General features: G+C 45.9%; 1 protein-coding gene across 7 annotated transcripts in view; it reads right to left on the bottom strand.

The window, feature by feature from the left end:
- Nucleotides 1-8,172, bottom strand: part of LOC116844646 (transcription factor collier) — a 105,024-nt gene that overhangs the window by 76,853 nt on the left and 19,999 nt on the right. The gene's annotated exons all lie outside the window — the stretch shown is intronic.

The raw sequence follows: 8,172 nt of genomic DNA, 5'->3' as shown, positions 1-8,172 counted from the left end.
GGGGGGGGGGGCGAGATTTCAATGAACGAACCACCGTCTACGCGTACAATCTCGTGGATTGTGCGCGCGATTTCCACGCAATTTTACGACTTGCATAACGACCCGAATCGAGCCGGAGTTCACGAAGAGGCACGATAAAATGTAAATATATTGTGAAATACAGTGTCCCAGGGAATTCGTCGAGTTGACGGCACTGCCTCGCCGTGCTCTCTCCGCGGCCGGTTAAACGTCGTTTTGTAGTGGTAACGGTAACGGTAACGGCGGTATCAACATAGCCGATTTCGGCGTTGCAGGGGTGGTGTAGGTGCGACTTCCAGAATGGCGTCAAATATTTATGCGGACGAAATAACCGAATTGCAACGTAAACGAACCACCGTGGCTGTATACAGTATCGCGGTAGGTAGGTAAATCAGAGAGAGGGATCCCGCGTCGAAGCGGAGGAGACGTCGAGGATGGAAAATAGAGGAGCAAGAATAAACACGCAGGCAGGCAGGCAGTCAGGCCGGGCAGGAAGGCAGGAGGAAAGGGGATTGAGAGGGATCGCGCGACGACGGGGGGAAAAGTACATGTTCTTGGTAAGAGCAAAGGCAAGGAGTCGCAGGACGTTACGTGCCGCTCGGCTATTACGGCTCTTAATAGTAAAGAGACATGCGAACTTATTTGTACCGGGAATAATTAACATAAGTATGTACTTTGTACGTATTAACCTCTGTGCGCGAGATAAGACCTCCGGCCGCGCGTGGCTTACTTACACCTGACCAATTAAGCTCTTTCGTCGCAACGTCGGCAGTTTTGTACACGAGAAGTGTCGTCGCTCGTCGAATCGGGGTTCTTTATTACGGCAAACAATGGCAAGCGCGACGTAATTACCGCCGCGAATCACCTCCCGAAATTAACACCCACGTTGTTCTGCGAACGCAAAAAGATTTCCCGTGAAATTCGCGTCACCCCTCTCGAATTAGAACACGCCATTTGCAGAAACAACGGATTTTGCAAAAGTGAGATCGACGTACACACGCAGGATTAACTCGAAGATGGGTTTATCCTAATATTTCTTGTGCTTCTGTATTTAATCCTTTGCGATCGGAAACTGGAACATAATTGTCCATGTAAAAATCGTTGAGTTACAAGAATCGCAAAAGATTAACACGTGCTTTTTCCCACGTGTATTTTTCCTATTGAGTCATTAATGCGCATTATAATTGGCAATGATATATTTTTTATTTTAGATCGGTAGAACGTGCAGCACGTGGTCGATCTTGAGCTGTTGATCGTTCGGTGAGTCAGAAAAATGAACACGAAAAGTGATTCAAATTTTTAAGGTGGTGGGTACAATGTTCTCGAAATCAACGCTGTTAGAAAAACTTTATAATGTGTGGTTGTGAAATTTTTTCACGTAACTAAGTTACAAAAATTAATAACCAAATTGATATTGTATTTAATAATGCACAATGAAATGTGCATATGAGGAGACATTCTAAATCTAGTTTTTATAACGGCGTAATAATATTTTAGAAAAATATAATGAAACAATTTGTTTCTGAAACAAAATCTTATATACATTCTTTTTCTGTGCAAATGTTTAAACAAAATATGTAAAAAATTGAAAAAAATATTTATATAAATAATTTCTCGGTTTGGTCGAGATTCGAACCATTTTTAACTAATTTAACACAGATTTTAAATATTTCGGTTGGAATCTTGGCTAAAGAAATTTAGAATGGTTCGTGTCTTAGCTGTGCCGATTTTGTTAAAATTTTAATTAAAATTGTCGGATTTCTCTCAGTTTGGCCGAGATTCGAACCATTTTTGACTAATTTAGCACAGAGTTGAAATATTTCGGTTGGAATCTCGGCTAAAGAAATTTTGAATGGTTCGTATCTAAGCTATGCCAATTTTGTTAAAATTATTTAACTATCTTGTATTAAATTTTATTATGCATTTTTATTATACTTGTCGATGATAGGAGTGAGAACATTAAGAAGCTATAAATTCCCAGACAGCACAAATGTCCAAAATCGAGTCATAGGACGTCTTTAGGACGTCTTTAAGGCATTTTTAAGACAATACCTTGTAATAAACTTGTCTTAAAGATGTCTTAATAATATCTTAAAGACGTCTTATGACGTGATTTTGGACATTGTGCTGTCTAGGTTGCTAAAGAAATTCAAAATGGGTCAAAATGAAAAAATATGACCTAAATATTTTTTGTACTTCTACATTTGTGCCAAATTGGAAAAAAATCGGAGTGTACCTTTTGGGTTAGTTTACTTGTAAGTTATTGCTTTTGTTCGATACAGCTTAACTCAAAGATCGAATAGTAACTAGATGCTAAAAAATTCTAATTAAAAAACTCTTTCAATAGTGAATAACGTGCGATAGGACGCGTTTGCAGGCGGTCTTATAACAAATATATGAAACTTATATACTTGGATGTTTATCAACTATCCCTCTCTTTTATCCGCTTGTGCGTGAATATATTTAAACATTTAGATACAAATTGACAACAATTGATATGAAATCTTTTCAACCTGCGCCTCAAGTTTTACATTTTTCTGACTTTACATTTCGGACTTTACGGTGTATTCGTTCTTTTATTTGTTATCCTAAAGTTTACTACAAACGACGTAGACAAAGAAAATAGCCGATAATCAAGTAGCATTTCTTGGTATTGTCGCTTACGTATTGGCGCAGCGAGAGGAGACTCTAATAATCCCTTGGTCGCTTTGAAGATCGTTAAAGTCCGGTAGTACGTCGAACCGCGGACATCGAGGTTTCTGACGAAATCTAAACAATCGCCGTGTGTAATTGTCTTCGGTGTTACGGGGGGCGCGTAATAATCATCGCTTGAACATATAACGACGGTTAGGCAGGTCAGGTAGCGCGCGTGCAAACGACGTGACATGCAGTATTATTTGCTGAGCGATTATTGCCCGAGCCAGGACAGTTTTGTTTATTCTATGTGTACCTGCGATATGTACAGACAATTTGTAAGCAATTACTTTTTATCACACGGTGCTCTTTCTCTCTGTCTTTCTCTCTCTCTCTCTTTTCTCTCTCTTTCTCTCTCTTTCTCTCTCTTGGGAAACTATCTGTTTTGTTTCTTCTCTCTTGGGAAACTATCTGTTTTGTTTGTTTTCGTCACTCTCGGGAATATCGTTTATCACCGAGGTCACGTGTGACAGACACTCGAGTGAGTGAATTAGGCACGCGTCTCGATTAATATGGAATTATTATTGCTTTCGACCTAGTGTGAGTTTACAAATAAAATCCCGCACTGTAGAATTTCCGTCGGCAATCGCGTCGTAAAGGCTTAAACCACTGCAGCTTTCGCTCTTTCGGATTCCCACCTTCGTGTACACCGAGTCCGAAAGAAATGCCACGGTCTTTCTTGAGCAGTTGAACGGATATGGCGCAGTTATGTGTCGCAGAATGTCTCAAGGGTGAATGGTTGAAGTAGGCGAAGGGTGGACGAAGGCAACGACGTCAAACGGAGGGTCCTCGGGGTGCGACCAGTCAGCATGATCCCCTCGGGGGCCTATCTTCCGTTGCCTCCTGGTCCCACTAGAAGAATGTTTGGGCCCCCGCAGCTAATTCCCACGGGAATTACTTACTGCGGACTTATAGCGGAAAGTCCTTCCGAACGCTGGACCGTAGCCGATCCTGCAGCATCGCGACATGTTTGACGCGACGAAATAGAATTTTCCGATGGCCCAAGCACTTCTTCGTGTCGCTTCGCCCGAGGCGCGAGAACGCGATTTTATTAGTTTTATTAATCTAAAAATAAGCCGATAAAACGACGAAACGTTATTAGCTGTGTCGACGTTGCATGTTGTCCGACACGACGCCACGTATACACGGGATCAACAGACCGGTATCGCTCGGCAGAGAGAAAGAACCCAGCGTAGTATATGTGTGTGTGTGTGTGTGCATGGTAATAAAAGCGTAACGTCGTTCTCGTGTAACCCTCGGAGATGGCAGCGGTACGAGGAGAAGAAGGACGTAGAGAAGGAGGAAGAGGAGGAAGGCGAGTTACCGAAGGGAGCAGATAAATTCGAAGATAGTCATTCAAATCTGCCGTAATGATTTCCATCCCGAATCGATTCCGAAAGTCCCCTGGGAATCCCCCCTTATATCGAACAGGCTGCCCCCGCCAGCCTCTCGGGGTACATATACGGCGAACAACATGCATGCAACGCCACCCTCGCCCCTTGAAGTGTGTCCACCGCCTGGGGGAACGTCGGCCTTTCTCTCTCTCTCTCTCTCTCTCTCTCTCTCCCTCCCTCCCTCGATTTCTCTCCCTCTCCTTATCTGCCCGGGATTAACTTATCTCGAACTTATTATTTCTTTAATCTACGGTTAAATACTCATATTTCAGTATTAGCTACAGGCGCTTTATACTCGAAGCCGAGATGTCAGTCTGCCTCGATAACTTAAGCCGCGGACTACACGAACGCGCTGCGCGTCGATTGCATCCGAGAGAGCGCGAAGGAGCGCTCGGCTAATCGAGTGGACACGCGGTTCTTTGCGCTATCGAGGAGCGTCGGACGATATCGATCCCGTCGATTTTCGCGCATTCCTCGCGAAACGCTTGTCGAGCCGCGAGCGACGTTAACAAACGGTGGGAAAGAAAAAAAACCGCACACTGACGGCCGACCATCTCCGACGTCGGATGAAGCTTAAAAGGGTTACGCACAATTTCCTGTTGTTCATTCATTTAGAATAACGGCGCCGCGCGGTTCTCCGCTCCCACCGTACACACGTCCTGTAAATGCTTTTTTATCCCCGGAACTAATTACCATTTAGCATTTTTAATCCCGCGAAAAAGCGCATTCTGGCCCTCGTTCGTTCCCCTCGCGCCGGCCGGAAGTTCGTTGCCGAGCGCTTAAAAGCGTACGTTGTTAGCGCCATTCAGCCGCGCTGCACAAAACTCGTTTCTTTCTCGGGAAGCAGCTCGTATTTTTCTGGAAATTTCACCGAGAAACGCACGGTTCTCAACATCCTGCGACTTTTTTTTCCTTCCCCGCTTTCTTTCTCTTTCCTTCCATCTATCCTTCTCTCTTTCTCTCTCTCTCTCTCTCTCTCTCTCTCTCTCTCTCTCTTGCTCGCTCGCTTGCTCTCTCGTTCTCTCGTTCGCGTCTGGTTGTACAGATACTTTACTCGCTCGGAATCCAGCGAACGTTGATATAGATACCAACCTTGGCGAAGAGCGAAGAAATTGAAGAAAAGCTTAAGGGTCGGGGGGTTTCACCACGAGAGCTCAGCGCGGCCGACTTGGTGTAGCCAATTATTGCGGATTTATAACCGAGCACCTGATTCGGTCTCGAGAAAAGTTGGCGCGTTTCCGAATCGCAATTTGCAAGCCATAACTCGGCTTCGCCTGTTCGCGCTCGGCGAACTCGCCGGGCGAAGTGAAACGAATTTTCGCGGATATTCGCAAATTTTCGACGTGCAAATCAGACCGGCGATTCCGACAAGTATTTACTGCTTGCGCGCAGACAAGAAGCTCGAGCTTTCCGGAGGATCGAGTTACGAGCTCACCGTCGAACTACGAGTAGTAATTACAGAGACCGCGAATGCCATGCGTGGAAGTTGCGAAATTAATTTTGGGATTCCGTTTTTAATTTCGAACGAACAGTTTGGCTGTTATCGGATAAAATTCCGTGGTGTTTCCGAGTCATCGGACACGTAGACGCTAACGACGCGGAAATCGCGATTCTCGGGGACTGCGAGTTTGAACTGAACGAGTTGCAACAACAGCCGGCCGATACATATACGGGTTCTAAGCGGTCCTTTTATCTTTCACGTTTTAATCACGGATAAGCCCAGGCGCGTTTGTCAATTTTCTAGAGTACAATGGGCAGAGAGGGGGGAAAGGGTGGGAACGTCGACCTGGATTTGCTAAACACTTCGCGCGAGTTGTCGCATGTAGCGGCGCAGCACACCGACGCGACGTGAATATACATTGATTCTCCTGTCTGTGTCTCTCTCTCTTTTTCTTCCTCCTCCTTCTCCTCTATCCTCTCTTCGCTTTGGCGGGGACGGCGGAGACGCGTTCAATCGAAGCTTTGATGTATAAATTGCAGCTTTCTCGTTTTCGATCTTTCCTCCCTCGTACCCTCTCCCGCTCGCGACTTTCTACTCCCTTTACTGGCATGATTCCTCCATGGAGCCTGGAGGAGGGTGTCCCGGCATCTATCTATCACTTCCGCTTTTCTTTTCCTCATGGACAATCGTTCTTGAGCGCTGTCGACTCGCTTTCCTTCCTCGCGTGTCCTCAATCTTCCCTTTCTCTCTCTAGGATGGCTTCTATAACTCGGAATTATATTACAAACGGACGAAATTCGCGCCGACCATGTTTGTATCACGCTTCGAGGCGAGACGACTCTCACTCGTTCACGTTGCGATTATCGAGATTGCGATAATACATAATTTTCGTCTCTTCTTAAAAGACGTGTTTCGCACATGTGATAAAATTACTTCTCGCATCGTTTCGCGCGTCGCTATCGATTTCTCGATTACAGGCAACGCGTATAAAACGGGAGAATATCTCCGCGCGGCTACGTGTCGATTTACATGTCACTTAATGGAACTTTGTCGTAAACGTGACTGCGCATTTTTAGATAGTCGCGTGTGCACTCGGCGATATCGCAGAGAAATTGCGGAACGAACGTGGCGTTTCATGAGTCGGTAAACAGCGTGCTCGGTCCCGGTGCACCTCCGCGCACCTCCCGACGTCGTTCTCTAATTCATAACGCTTCTTATTTCGCCAATTGCTTCGCAAGATAATGCACATATCGATCTCTCTCTTCCTCTACTCTGCTCTCTTCGTCCTAGCCGTTCAACCCTATGACATCCCGGATCCGATTAATAAAAGGAATGGATCGCGAATTGAGGACCGGTCGGTCGGTCGGTCGGTCGGTCGGTCTCTGCCGGTGCAAGGCCGCCGCGGCTTAGTAATTTAATCAGCTAAAACTAACATCAGCTCTGTTTCCCCAACCCTCCTCCTCGTCCTTCCGCCGCTTCCTTCTTCGCCCTACCGCTACCACTACTACAACCCCTCTTCTTACCTCCGTAACCGACCAGCCCCAAGATGATTTAATTTGCTAAAATGGTGAGCGTATCTATAGGAACTCGTTAGAAGCTCGGGGTCACGACGAAACAAAATAATAATTTCGAGGAGATTGTATTTGTTCCGTCCTGATGTAACATTATCCGTAATTTTTTATTTATTCTTCTTATAAGTTGAATAACGTTCTCGTTTAAATAATTCGTCGTTTTGGCGCTCATTAAATTATCCGTCTTCTCGAGGGCGATCGATGACGCTACGACGCGCCGATAAAACGACAAATTCGTTATCTTTCTCTTTCTCTTTCTCGTAGTGAGTCACGACACGTAACCGTGCCGTCTGAGGTCTTAATTTAACCGTTGAAAACTGCTCGTATCCGTCCGGTTATTTTATCTGAATTCTCTCCCTCTAACTTTTTACGGCACGGTCGTTTCTCTGTATGTCGTGACATTTCGTAGGTGCGAAACACACCTCTCTCGCGCACGGCTCCGCAGCCTAAAAAGCACCCTCGAACGCGCATAAAGGACTTATCGCGCTCGTGATCGCGCGTTGTATTTGCGTTTGCACGAAGGTTGTGATCCTCCTTTGCGCCTTATCGGCGCACCAGGATCTACGGCCCTGCCGGTTGCGGGGGGATCACAACACGTGGTTCGCGGGTCGCGCGCAGAGTTCGCCACGTGGCGCAGATAACAGGATGGGACAGCCGCGCGCGCGGCGGTGTGCCCGCTTTCCCGGAGGGGTAAGAATCAACCCCCCGGAAAATTAAGTGCTTGTAGCAGAGATGATAACACCCCCGTTCACGTGCGCGCGCCCGCGTCGCTACGACGATTTCGCACGAGTCCCGCCGCCGCGTTAAAATAAAAAAATAAAGCAAGAAATGTCGAAGGAGCGCGAGACTCGCTAGAGAGCGAGACGTTTGATGATACTCTCTTCTTTGTCTTCTCGATCGTGATCTCATGTATTACGAAAGAGAAATCGCGGATCACGGAACGATATCGGAACACGTGTGTATGTAAGAGAGGAAAATAGTTGATCTAACTAAAATTGTAATCATTTTGGGCCCTAACTATACTTTTTGATTCTCATACAAAAATGCTAGCAGT

Source organism: Odontomachus brunneus, unplaced genomic scaffold (genome assembly GCF_010583005.1).
Source record: "Odontomachus brunneus isolate Ranch 3 - 2012 unplaced genomic scaffold, Obru_v1 Obru_scaffold_044, whole genome shotgun sequence".
Lineage (NCBI taxonomy): Eukaryota > Metazoa > Arthropoda > Insecta > Hymenoptera > Formicidae > Odontomachus > Odontomachus brunneus.
This window is presented reverse-complemented; position numbering and strand designations above follow the sequence as displayed.